Source organism: Podarcis gaigeae (genome assembly GCF_964106915.1).
Source record: "Podarcis gaigeae genome assembly, chromosome: 2".
Classification (NCBI taxonomy): Eukaryota; Metazoa; Chordata; class Lepidosauria; order Squamata; family Lacertidae; genus Podarcis; species Podarcis gaigeae.
Genome location: NC_139679.1, coordinates 41520962 through 41535103, shown reverse-complemented (window position 1 = coordinate 41535103; position 14142 = coordinate 41520962).

Here is a 14142-nt window from a genome sequence, read left to right as displayed (position 1 = left end):
TGACTATTGGATGGGCACAGGTTCCCCAACCCTGTTTTAAGGCATGTTTGAACGTGCCATGGAGTTCTGCACTATACATTTAAAGCAGTATCATACCACTTTCAACAGTCATGGCTTTTCCTCCAGAATACTGGTCATTATAGTTTGTTATAAATTGGGCCCCATGGACCTCTCCTAAGGGGGCCCTCGCACCAGGGCAATCTAGATGGATTTTATTTATATCTATAAGATTTTGCAGAATTTGGCTGTGAACTGGGGCCCTACCAAAAAAACAACAACCCTCAAGTTTGGCCCCACTTCTTCAAATTGGGCCTCACTGGCTAGCTCTGAGTCTCATAGTTGCTGGGCCTGAGTTGCCCTGCCCTTGCATGAAGTCTTGGGTCTGCAAGTTTTGGGAGACAGGAGACTGCGTCACTGGGTAGATGACAGGCTGGTGAGGCCCCCTAAATTTAGAGGCCCGACTTGCCCTGCCCTTTCATGAAGTCTTGGGTTTGCAATTTTGGGAGAGGGGAGGTTGCCTGCTGAGGAGCAGGTAGCCTGGTGAGGCCCCCTAGATTTAGAGGCCCTAGGCTTCAGCCTATACATAAATCCAGTACTGGTAATGAGTGAGTGGTGTCAGCATTTAGCCCTGCCCTGATCTTGAACCTGGAGGAGGTAGAGCAAAGGGAACAGGACCATCCAGTAGAACTCCACAGTGACAATGACTCTGAAGACCCAACTGTATATAGGTGTCTCTACTCTGGGACTGGATGCTACCTGAGTTCCTGGTTGGCCTTCAGAGCCCTTCTCATCTTCCCCACAACTACAGGATCAGAGGCAACAGCAAGCCAGTCAGGAGATGCAGAATCACCATGAAATTGACCAGCAGGCTACTTGGGAGGAGAAGGTTTGAATATTATACTAAACTTACTCCATTATATAACCTTTCCTTTCCTGGGCAGATGCCTCTATAAAGGTTGGTTTATACAGTTGACTTAACATAAACACTTATGCCGTACATCACATTCCTCAGCCTCTATGCAACCTCTGTAAGGAATTCTTATCTTATCCTCACTTATTGCAAATTCCCAGCATTTTCTGAGCTCCTCCAATTCCCACTGGACGAAAGGGGAACATTTCCATGTGCACAGGGAATGAAGATTTAGTAAAGCAATGCAACAATGAAAAGCGTTGAGAAATGAAAAGCCTGATAAGCATGTGACTTGTTCTTCTTGTTCGCTGATCTCTTCCAGCTACACACACCAAGCTTGTGTCCAAGAAGAATAAAACTGTCTCCAGGGAAACACCTGTCAACAACAATCGGGGTGGCCAGGAGCTGGTCACACATTTTGAATGTTTAATGAGCCCTATGTAAACCTAACCGGGTGCCTGATTCCACAAGTGAAACTGGGAGCTCTTCTCTCTCCTATAGCCTGAACAAGACACGTCCACCTTTGAGACAGAACCCACATCCCAATAAATTCAGCATCCTGAAGGAGGCAACAGCCACTCTGCATTCCTGATGGGGACTAGCCTCGGAGTCTGGGCTTGTAGAAATCTAGCTTCGGACATTACAACAACCGAGAGCCAACTCATCTCATCTCTTTCAATTTCATGCTTTGTTTTAATATTTGATATTGGTGTCATACTTTATTATTAGCATTGATGAAAATATAATATATATATATATTGCTGGTTGCCTTACTCACCTGTTGGAGAAAGGGAGACTTGAACTCTTCCCTTTTCCCTGCCCAGTTCTCTCTGTGTGTGGTAGTTGATGGATTGCTGTGCCTCTCACAATGAGGCCGAAACCTTGAAGGATGACGCCTGCCTAATTTTAGTCAAGGGATTGTGTGATGGCAATAAGCAATGCCCCTTGCTGAAAGTCTTTTTGCTGAAGTTAACCCTTTGCATCACAAAGTGCTGCTGAGAGCTGGCGATAGTTTTCCACAGGGCCATGGGATAGTGAGATGATAAGTGAATTCACAGAACTGTTACTTTTAGTTCTTTCTCCAGTAGTCTCCCAGGCCTGCTGTTCATATGTAATAGGTTTGTATAACTTCACAAAGTAGTTGCAAATTTTAAAAACACTGCAACTTTGATTATAATTTGGCCCATTGGAAATGTGCTCATTCTAAAAGCTCTGAAAAAAGACATTTGTCTAGACCTGACCCTTAGATACAGAGTTCTGAGTTTATGTCAGAATTAGGCATCACATCAGACTGTCTTCTGGACCCTAGTGGGTGAAAATCTACAAATCTATGCAGTCTCCTTCCATTGTAGACCTTAAAAATATGTTTCAATTCTCTCCTCCTTTCTTACAATGTTGCCGTTTATAAGACGTCTGGCCCAAAGCCAGGCAAATCTGGCTGAGTTTAGATTTCTCATTTTATGTTGCATGTTGGGATCCACTCTAGCAAAATTCGAGGTGGGCATGCAGAGCAAAGTTACATGAACCAAAAGTGAAACAAAGGTTTATATGACCCTTGGCAAAAAAACTACTGAGTCCTGGGTTTCCCACCACTCTGTGTGTACTAACAAGGGGCTAATAATGCAGGCGTCTCTAAGATCCATCAAATTTAAAAGCACATTTGGTGGTTTTAAAAAGAACTGGGGTTGGTCCTTGGCTCTTTCCAAGGTCTCTGTGTGCTGACTGGGCAAAGAATATGATCATCACAGCTGGAAGCACTGAGCCATTTGTTAGCTTGTTCTGCTGTTGATACAGAGCTTCCAGAGAGATAAGGAAGAAAGCAATAAAACAGTTGGATCTACAAACCCTAAATAAATCGGTAATCTGTCAGTATTGTTTCATCATGTTTGGGGATACAAAAAACCAAGGGCAGTGCACTGGGGAGACTTTATTTCATGAACACCTCAGCTATACTTGGTGACTGTGGCACGCTCCAGGAAAGTCTAGGGGTCGTCTGGCTTTTAACAAATGTCTGAAATTTCAGTTAGGTAATGAAAGGCATGCTCCATTATTTTCATAGCCAGCTTCTAAAACAGGCAAAGGTGTACACATGCACACACACATGCTCACACTAACTGTGGTTTTTTTAAATAAAAAAGTCATCGAAGATAGGGTATTATTGCCCATTATGTTTATAGAGACTAGCCAGAAATTATAATGAGCTTTTTGTATAATTATAAAATAGAACAAGTTAAAGATGATTGTAGAGTCCCCACAGATACTCGCCTGATGCCCTCATTACATATCTTTAGTCACCAGACAAAAACATTTCTCTTCTCCCAGGCCTTTGACAACTTAAACAATCTATGTCCTTTTAAACTGTGGATAGAGTTATTGTTTATATTTGTTATTATGGTGCAGGAAATTCCCCATTTATGCACGCTCAAGGCACACACAACGGCGCACGTATTGCCAGGAACCTGGAAGTGGCACAAAAAAGAGCAAAAATGGCCCTAAAAGATCATGAAAATGGCAAAAATTATTCAAAATTAGCATCTAGCTGTCCCATGAGCCTTTGCAAGTGCAAACCTAGGAGCCTTTGCACTGATCTTTGAGACCTGTGGAGAGTTGGGAGTTTGAGCATAGAGGTTTGGAGGGAGTGATTGTGGTAGAGTTTGATGGATTTTTTTAAGGGTTTCTCAAGGCTTTCCAGATGTTTAGAGGATGTTTGCATGCTTTTTCAATGGTGTTCCCAACATACATGATTTCACTTAAATGTGTGGTACCTTAGAACATCACCCCTGTGTAAATGGGGAGTTGCCTGTATGTATTTTTGTGTTTTTATATTGTAAACTGACCTGTGATCTTCGGATGAAGGGCGGTATAGAAATTTAATTTAATAACAGTAATAATAATATTGAAATATGTTTGTTACAACCATAACTCCCTAAGAACCAGGGACTTGCACAGTCAGCAAAACAGGCCCTGCTTCCTGTCCATTGTACTGCATGGTTTCAGTAGACACCCCCACCCCACCCCCGGCAGTATCTCAGGAGATCCAACTCCTTACAAAGTTACTTTATTATAAGCTAGCCACAGCCGTGGTAGGGCCTTGAGGTAAAGCTGACATCAAAAAACATTCTGAGGGTAATTTATTGAGAGTTCATAGTCCCAGCGGGAGTAGTAAGAGTTGCCCTGTCTCCAAGAGCTTTCTCTAGCCTTTGAAAAGCTTCTCCCTTTATCAGGGAAACATGAGCTCTGAAGAGGGGACAACTTTGGCTCTGGCTGTTATCCAAGCACATGTGTGTAATCACTCAGGATCCTGCTAGCCTAAGCAGACAGCAGAGTCAGTGATTTTCTTAACAAACCGACATGGCCGGTCCTACCATCTGGCAGAGTGTGGAAACTGCCTCAGGTGGCAGATACTTGGAGGCAAAGTCTTGGAAGTCAGGACTATGTGTGTCATGTGGCCTAGCTTGCACCCCCTAAACACCCTTCTGTTCTTGGGTGTGGTAGAAGATGCTTCCCCACCATTACCAGTGTTGAAGTAAGATTCAACTTCCCTTTGGAGGCTCCAGGGATTGGGCAGGGGTGGGGGAGTCAGGAGAATTTGGGCAAGACACCTTCAATGGGTTCCCTTCACTCAGTGAGCCTACCACCTTCACTTCTATTGTTGGCAACTGTTCCCACTCCTCTGCCTCATTAACATTGCTACCACCTTCTTGCTTGCCAAAGCCAATGAGCAAGCAGGCAGAGGAAGCTCTTCCTCATTTGTAGCACCACTGTAGATGTTTCCTTGCTCAACCCGCTATGCCCAAACAAGAAAGTTGCAATAGGGATGAGGAGGAGCCGGTTCCAATGGGTCCCTGCTTAGGATGTGGACCCTCAGCAGTTGCTCAAATATGCCAGCCCAAGACAATTGCCAGTTCAGTTGGTTTCTGTTATGTAGGATGCAGCAGGTGGCTGTCACCTCAGACAACAAAATGTCTTGGGCCAGCAAGAAAGATGCTTGCTTCAGAAATGAGATGTTGGGATCCTCACAAATTGTTCCTATCAATGGCTGCAATTGGTAAGGACAGGTCCTGTCACACAGTAGTAGTCTGGCACCATCAGGCACTTACCCAGGAGGTAATACGTTTTGGCCTGTTAGATGAGTGTACACATGCTTCTCCTCTCCTTCTTGCGCTTGAAGGGTGATGTGGCACTGTGGTTTCATGCATTGGCTTGTAGACAGGGAATTCTGATTTGCGACAACCACTTGCACTCTTCTTCCATTCTCCTCTTCTGTGCTGAATTTGCATGGCACCTTTGACTAAAAGCAGGTTCATATGGAGGGCAGAAATGGAGCATCTCCACTGAATTGTGAAGGAGATGGCATATTTACGTTTCCACTTCCTTATCTGGTCCACTCCCCATGCTTCCCCCATTTCTCAGCAAAAGAGAGATAGAAGTGGAAAGATCTGCCATATAAAAGAGAGAACTTATCCATCCCTCAGAATCAAAGAAATAACTACACAGGGCTCCAGATATCTTAAGACAGTGGTTCCCAAAAGGGGTGGTGGGTACCTAGAGGAATGCCAATGGGCAAATGGTTGGCAGAAGGTTGCTGGAGGTGTAAATGACTTTGAAAAGCTGGTATCACTGGCCCAAGTTCTTCAATTTTGTTGATCTAGGTGACGTGGTTTGTTTTATTAGTCTTTCACTTCACTGGAACATCTTTGAGAACCATCCATCCTCCAGGCATGTAAACTGAACCTCATAACTTGCTCTAAGCTAACTTGATGCCAAGTTTATGTTTTGTTTTATCTAGTACTCCACTTATCTCCTCCCCCCCCCCCCAATTCCCTACTTATTAAAAGAATCTCTTCATCATTTTGGAGTCCTGGTTGCTTTAGATCATGACTGTTTATCTTCCACGGGCCTCCAGCATCACACTCCAAAGTTTGGGATAACAAGGAAGCTGGGAAAGGATGGGCTGACTTCCAGCAGCAACTTGTGAGAGTCTTCTGGTGGTTTCCCCATTTCCAAGATAAGCATCTGAGCGAAGTGGGTGTCTCTGCAGCCCACTAACTTTGAAGCATCTATAAGCAGGTTGGTGGCAGCACTACTTACAGGTTGGTGCCATGAGTAGGTCTTTGCCCCTCACACAACAGAGGTGCACTGAGGACTCCATGGCACCCTGGCTCTGGTAAGCATCATACTTGGCATTTCTCACTGAGGGCTCATCCACACTTCTGCTTGTCCCATGCCTAGAAAGCAGCTGTCAGAGCAGTTTTCTGCAGTTTCCACTTGCCCAACTCCTTTCCTAGGGAAAGCCTGCTCTTTCACTCTAAATTGGAGCAAACCTCAATCTAGAGAAAACTTGAATTGCCATTTGCTCCAACTGAGTGCTAAAGAGCGATTTTCCCCAGGGGGAGACAATAAGACAGGAGGAAGTGAGGATAAGCCTGAGAGTGGTCTTTGGAGCTGGGGATTAAGGATGGCTTTGGAAGTTATGGAGCAGCACCATAAGCCAAATGCAGAGTCGTTTCCACATTTTGCCAGTGGCCCTCCTCCACAGCACCCACAGGAGACTTTTCTCCCTCTCTCCCATAGTCAATTGCACATACTCTCACAGCAACAAAAATGGCATTTCATTCCCATTGCTATGATGAATTCCACCATGTGAATGTAGAATCGTCAGATCCTTACTGCAAGGAGTTCTCACCCCACACTATCACATGGAGATCCAAACAAGTTTGTCCCGCCACTCAAATCCTTCTCTGTGAATTGCAATGGCAGATATTCTTCTCCACAAGCTGTATTATTCACTGAATAGTGAGTTTGTCTGTATGTGCAGCACAGTCCCATCTGTATTATGATCTGACATTCTTATGCCTGTTGTTGTCTCCCTAAATTAGGAATTGCTTTACCAAGAGAAATCTGTCGGAGGCCACCACTTTCTGGGTTTAGGAGGGTGCTGAAGAGCATATTTATTTTGCAAGGCATATGGTCATAATATGGCTCTTGGTGCTGACTGATGCTCTAGTGTTTGTATACAGAGATCTTGCTTTTGCTCTCTGTTGCTGTTTGTTTCAATGCAGTTATAACTCCTTTGGAGTTCTGTGCTGTTTGTTTTATTTTTGGACTTTGTCTTCATTACTTGAACATAAGGTGCCTTGAGTATTTGTTTGAAAGGAAAGATATACATTTGCAACATATATAAAATAAATAAGTGAAATGTACAATCACATCTTGGCACCGTCTGCTTCTCATTGAGAAACCATGACAAGTCACCCCACCATTCCTTCAAGCGGGGGGTTCTTTGGGGAAATCTAAGAAATGGTTGTGGACACTACAAAATACTGGAGATGCTGAGAACCTGCCCCCACTCCAGGGCACAACACCTATATAAGCAACACCTCCAAAGAAATAAAACAGAAAAAAGGCAGGAACACCCCCTCCCTCCCCAGAATAGGCATCCCTGGGAGGAAAGGGCTGGGTCAGGGGTATCAAATGAAGTGTCTGAGGTTGCCATGGTGACCATAGCACTGCACTTAGGACACTGGTCTTCACAGAATCAAACTCTCTCTGTGGATATTATAGACATGCATGCACACTTCAATAAGACAATGTATTAAAGGCATTGAAGTCAAACCCACCTTCCCACCCGCCAGCTGTTGGCTGAGTTTTTGTGTTGTCATGAGATGCTATGAGGGAGGCTGCACGTAGCAGAATGCTGACAAACATCACAGGTTCTGTGAGAGAAATGAGAGGTCATTTTCGCTAGGTAAACCATAGCGCTTAGAGCAGGAGGGGCTGAGTGGGGAAGACAAACCAGCTACCACTGGGTAGAACAGACACAACACCTGGTGAAAGAAATAGAACTTCCATAGTTTGGCTCCCAGGGCCAGTCCAGGATGTTTTTGCCACTAGAGGCAATACAGAAGATATTGCAGCCCTCCTCCCCCTCTGCTGTGCACCCATAGCTCACCCATCACAACCCATCAGCGGTGGCTGGTGGTGGGTCCCGCTGGGCCCACATCGGAGGAGGAGTGTAGGGTGTGCTTCACAGAGGTCGGATCTGCTGCTGGAACCTGCCTCACCTAGCCTCATGGGCAGGCCAGCCCTATTAGCTCCAAATATACAGTAGCTTGCACTGTCTCCTATTTTGGACTTGCCATGGCATATTGGCCACCTCAGACATGGGGCATATCCGCATCAGCACTGGCTTCCTCAGAGAGAGTGCATGACACCCTTTGAAGGGCATTGGAATCCTGCGGCAATTTCTGCAGACAGTTTCCTACTTCCTGCCACACCAGTCGGAATGTCAAACCATTTGGTACAGCGGGTGGCTGTAGGTCCCCAGCTAATTTATTTTCAACCGTCTGGCTTTCCTGAAAATTAGGGTTTCTTTGGGTCATTAAGATTTAAACAAAAAAGCAAGCGCATAGCATCCAGCTCTGTGGAAACCAGAACTTTTTAAGAGTGCCTCGGTTCAAGAGCTCTTTCCGAGTGTGTTATTAATGTACATGTTTGAAAATGCAACACAGCTGTGCTTTTTTTCTAATTAGGGCCCTGTGTCTGTTGACTCTTTCTTATCCAAGGTGGCAGGAAACAGAGCGAGAGACATTGGCCTCAGTTTTGTGGGAGGCTAGCCTGGCCTGCCCACACTAACACTTCCCTGAGCTTGTTGGAGGAGAGGAGAGGTGAACGGAAGAGGCCCCAAGGTAGAAAGTAACCTTTGAATCCACTGAGCATCCCACAGGAGGGCTGGTTGGAACATGCAGATGTTATGCTGGAGAAATCGAGTTGAGGGTTTGAGCTATAGAAGTGTTTTTAGTGGAAACATATGCAAGAAGCAAAAGGGGCTGATGCTGGAAAATGGAAATGTTTATGCAAAGCAAAGTGTCTTTTATAAAATCCGCTGTAAAATTCTACACTGCTGGGGCGAGCTTGCGGCTGCGCCTTTGGCTAGCTAACGTGCTTAGTTCCTGAAAAGAGTTATAGCCCAGTGCAGAAGGACGGTGGGGGCTGATCTGTGCTAATCTAGGTGACTGTTAATGGAGAAATATCTTTCATTCACCTATTAGAAACAAATACATGTTTCAAAAAATCTGTTTATTTTGTGATATATATATTTTTAGAGGCATTTGTATGCTATAAACCTCCTCCCCTTCTCCCTTCATCCCTGCCCTCCTCCCTGCTCTCTAGGGCTCACCATCACCACAAGGATATGTGGATTTTAAGGTTTCAACCATTTCCCAATGAAGATGTCAGACAAAAATGAAATCGAATACAGTGTAATCGTTTTTGCCAATTTTTGCCTGCTTTTGATATGTGTGTGTGTGTGTGTGTGTGTGTATTTCAGGTTTCTAAAAATAAATAAATATATTTATACATACAAACTTTGGCCATCAACAAGCCTGCATTTTGAGATTCCAGTTCTTACCTTTTGCTTCATTTGCTATACATCTGGTTGTATGTTTGTATCTGCTCTCTTTATAGGTAATATGTTATTGCTACCATTTCATTCAATCTGCTGAACAGCTTTGTGTGATTTAAAAGCTTGTGTGCTATCAAAGTTGGTTCACCAAGAAAGGATTGATTCATGCTTGCCCTGAGTGCTATGATAGTTGTGGAAGGGTGGGGCACGAATGCATTTTATAATAATGAATGAATACATACATAAATAGCCTCTTATCCAATCTACAAATAATAATAATATATATATACTAAATTATTTGATTGATGGTTGATTGGCTCTGAATTGTTAGTTGCAATGGAGATTACAATGCAAGGCTAGTTGAAATGAAGGTCCCTGTATTGTGTTTTCTGGAAAGGAGGCAATTTCAAGCCAATATTCAGTTATGCTAAGGAGAATATATTCAGATAGCTCAGTAGCTCAGCAAGAAATAAATTAGCTCCTGCTTTCCTGTATTCTGGCCAGAGAGTGCAACGTTTCTGGACAACTGATAAGCACTTAAGCATCTGGCACTTATTTTTTATGTTATTATAGTTTTATTTAAATCATATAACTTTTAACAGATTTGATTTAGGTTTTTGTTGTTTTGCACTGACAAACAGTGCCCCCAAGTGTAACCCTAAGCCCCCATCACCACCTTAACACTGCTACTGACTTGGGCCATCTGGATTTCTTTTGTTCCACTTGCTTCCTGTCCTGCTCCTTGAGATCTGCTCTGCTTACTTTTCTAACACAAAACATGCTAGGACTCAAGCCTACCAGACAATCAAGGCCTGTGCATCTTAGCATACCTTTTCTTCGATGCTTTTTGGCACAAACAAACCCAGCCCCCCTATGCTCCTGCTGCAGGGTGCCCACCAAAGAGCGTTGGACTTCCCACCATCCACCACTGTGAGCCATGCTGGCTGGGGCTGATGGGAGCTGGAGTGATGTAGAGGGCATTACACTGACAAACCCTGTCCTAGTGTAAGCCTCATAGGAAACCTCTTTGGACACTTTGTTCCATGCAGTTAACACAGGCATAGGCAAACTCAGCCCTCCAGATGTTTTGGGACTGCAATTCCTATCATCCCTGACCACTGGTCCTGTTAGCTAGGGATCATGGGAGTTGTAGTCCCCAAACATCTGGAGGGCCGAGTTTGCCTATGCCTGAGTTAACATCATGCAATGCAGGAGAGCAGGGGCCCACCCTCTGGCCATGATCCACACCAGAGGCAGGTGGTGCTGCATTATGCCCTGCTCAAGTCTAGGGCTGGGTGATATATTGTCCAAAACCAGTCTGAAGTTCATATTGTGATATTGGTTTCATCATGACCTGGCAATATATCATGTGATATGCAAAAATCACAACGTGGGAAAAACCATGAAGCCAGCCAATGCTTCTCTCAATTCCTGCAGCCCCTGTTAACTCTGCCGGCTCAGAGACTCCCTGTCTTCTGCAGGGGAGCAGCGAATCACAAGAGCAGATGCCAGTCAAAATCACGATGTGGGGAAAACTGCAAAGCCAGCCAGTGCCTCTACCTAGCTCCATCCTTATTCAGACATTGTGATATATCTGCATATTGCGATGTTTAGCTGGTGATATATCAACATGCTGAAAAGCAGATATTGCCCAGCTCTGCTCAACAGAGGCGGAGCTAGCTGCTTTGGCACTTGGAGTGGCACACATGCTGTGCACCTGGGGACATGGGGCTAGCTACCCGTGGGGGTGAGGCTAGCTGCCCACAGGGGTGGGGTGAGCTTCCTGGGGGGCACCGCAGTGATGTCACCCCCCTCAGGGATGACACCCAGGGTGGGCTGCACCCACCACACACCCCTTCCTCTACCAGTGCTGCTCAAGTCACCCCACACACTGTCTGCACATTCAGGGGAAGGTCTGAAGGAGGGAGCCTGATCTATGCAGGAAAGCTCACTGTGTGATTTAGAATCCTGATTGTGATGGGTGGGGCCAGTAAGGAGTGGGGCATCATGGGAGGAGTTAATTGCACGAAGCAGGAAGCCTCCTATCAAAGACTGTCACCTGCAATATAATACCAACAATAATGATGCGGGGGGGTAGAATTTGAAGGAGTGTCTCCACCCCCATCGTTCTGCCTGGACACTGAGGTCCAGCTCCGAGGGCCTTCTGGTGGTTCCCTCACTGCGAGAAGCCAATTTACAGGGAACCAGGCAGAGGGCCTTCTCAGTAGTGGCACCCGCCCTGTGGAACACCCTCCCACCAGATGTCAAAGAGAACAACTACCAGACTTTTAGAAAACATCTGAAGGCAGTCCTGTTTAGGGAAGCTTTTAATGTTTGATGCATTACTGTATTTTAATATTTTGTTGGAAGCTGCCCAGAGTGGCTGGGGAAGCCCAGCCAAATGGGTGGGGTATAAATAATAAATTGTTGTTGTTGTTTGCCCAATCTAAGCCTCAATCCTATGCAGAAGTGCCAGCTTGGTTCTGCGACTGTGGGTGCCTGGGATTGTGGGTGCCAAGCAGTGTGCATAGCCCTGGTGCTGAAATTTGTGGGTGCCTGGCCTCTTCATGGGGTGCTAGGGCACCCAGGGAGCCAGCAGCTGTGATCCTATGCAAGCAAACTAGGGAAGTAAGCCTCATCAAACTCAATGGGATTTACCACCAAAGGATTGAGCTGTACAAATCTACCGTGCATGTGGGTTACTGAAAAGAGACAGCTGCCCTCCCACCTCCTCTACAGCCCTGGAGTGCGATCAGCTTTTGATGGATCATGTGGCAAAACCTATAGCAGAGTTACACTGAGTGCAATAATGAGACAAAGGTATTTGCTTTGTCTCCTGCAGCAGCTGCCTGGGTGGTTTCTGTTTTGCGGATGAAACTGAGCAGCTTGCTGGTTTTTATCCAGTGGTGAATTAATGTGAGGAAATGATGGTTTTTAATGTTCAGATGCAGCACAGCGAGATTTGCTGCTGTGCTGCTGCTACGGCGGAGACAGGAGAGGCTCTGCAGGGTGGTATAGAAAGGAGGCTGCTATCTGGTTCCCTGGAAAGTTGCCAATAACAGGGAGCTGTGTCTGAGACTGAACTACACCTGTGTCCAAACTGATTTCAAAAGCTGAACGTAGCCAGTATGGTGTCGTGGTTAGAGTACTGGACTAAGACCTGAGAGACCAGGGTTTGAATCTCCACTCAGCCATGAAGCTCACTGGGTGACCTTCCAGCCAACCTACTAACTTTTAGCCAAACTACTTCACATGGTTGTTGTGAGGATAAAAACAGGGAGGAGCAAAACCCAGTTAGCCTCCTTGAGCTCTTTTGAGAAAAGGTGGGATGGGATGTAAATGAATAAAACTAGGAAAGGATGTGCAAGTTACTTTACTCCCATCTCCCTCAATGCACTCAGGTGTGTACTCTAGTCAGTCAGAGACTACAGAATAGTCCTTTGACCCTTTGGCTTCAGGACCAGACTTCAGAGAAGATGCTTAGTCACTGGTAGGTTGATCTATATACCAAAAAGTTATCCTGATGAGTTATCTACAGCTGTATCCATTGCTTTAGTGCAGTGGTGGTCCAGTGAAGATAACGGATCCTACCATGTGGCAGAGCAGCTCTCTGCTGAATCTGAAGCCCTATTAACACACCATTACAATGCTGAAACAAAATTTTTAAAATTCCGTCCAGTAGCACCTTAGAGACTTTGTCTGGAAGGAATTTTTTTATTTTGTTTCGACTACGGCAGACCAACACGGCTACCTACGCATTACAATGTTGTACACAAAATTTGCAAGGGGATTCTAATGACAGTGGATGCATGGGTAGAAGTGGGCAAATCAGCTCTCAAGTCCATTATTATTATTATTATTATTATTATTATTATTATTATTAATTGAATTTATGCACCTCCCTATACCTGCAAGTCTCATATCAGAGCAAGTGTCTCCCCAAGCACACATGTTTAAGAGGCCCAGCCATAGAAGTTTTATAATCTCTCAATAAAATCTCACTTAAGCAAAGTAAACCTTAGGAAAAGTCTCATAGATTTGCCAGTCAAAGCCTTGTCTGGGACACTCTCTGTGTGCTGGGGCTGCACGTCTGGCTCGTCCCTGAACGTTAGCTTTGATTTCATCCCTGAATAACATAAATAAATAAAAACCCTGAAGCTCATTATTAATAATAGAGCAGTCCTGAAACAAGGAGCTGCACATCTCTGCTCTCTCAAAGTTCTTGCACAGCAGCAGCAGCAGCAGCAGCAGGAGTTCAAAATGCTGTTGCTCCCATCTGTTTGTGTGCCAAGACCACAGAGGTAGGCCTCGAGCGAGAAGGAATGCTGCCTGGCAACGCTTTGAAGTTTGGCCTCAAATTTGGGTGACATTTTTTGTTTAGTTTAGTTTCTGTTTGCACTTTGGGGATGAAATAACCTCGATATGTTTTAAATGTATACTCCATACATTCAGCTCTTATGAGCAAAGCCCCAAATCTGTATCACATAATAATAATAATAATAATAATAATAATAATAATAATAATAATTTATTTATTTATACCCTGCCCATCTGGCTGGGTTTCCCCAGCCACTCTGACCAGCTCTCAATCGAATATTAAAAACACACTATTATACCCCACCATTTTTCTCAAGGTGATGTACCTGGTTCTCCCCTTCCTCATTTAATCCCCACAAGAGCCCTGTGAGGTAGGTTAGGCACTTACTAGCCTAAGCTCGCCCAGTGTGCTTCATGGACAAGTGGGGATTTGAACCCTGGTCTCTCTGGTTGGACACTCTGACCACTACACCACACTGCCTCTCTTATATTCCTGGGCTACCACATGGAT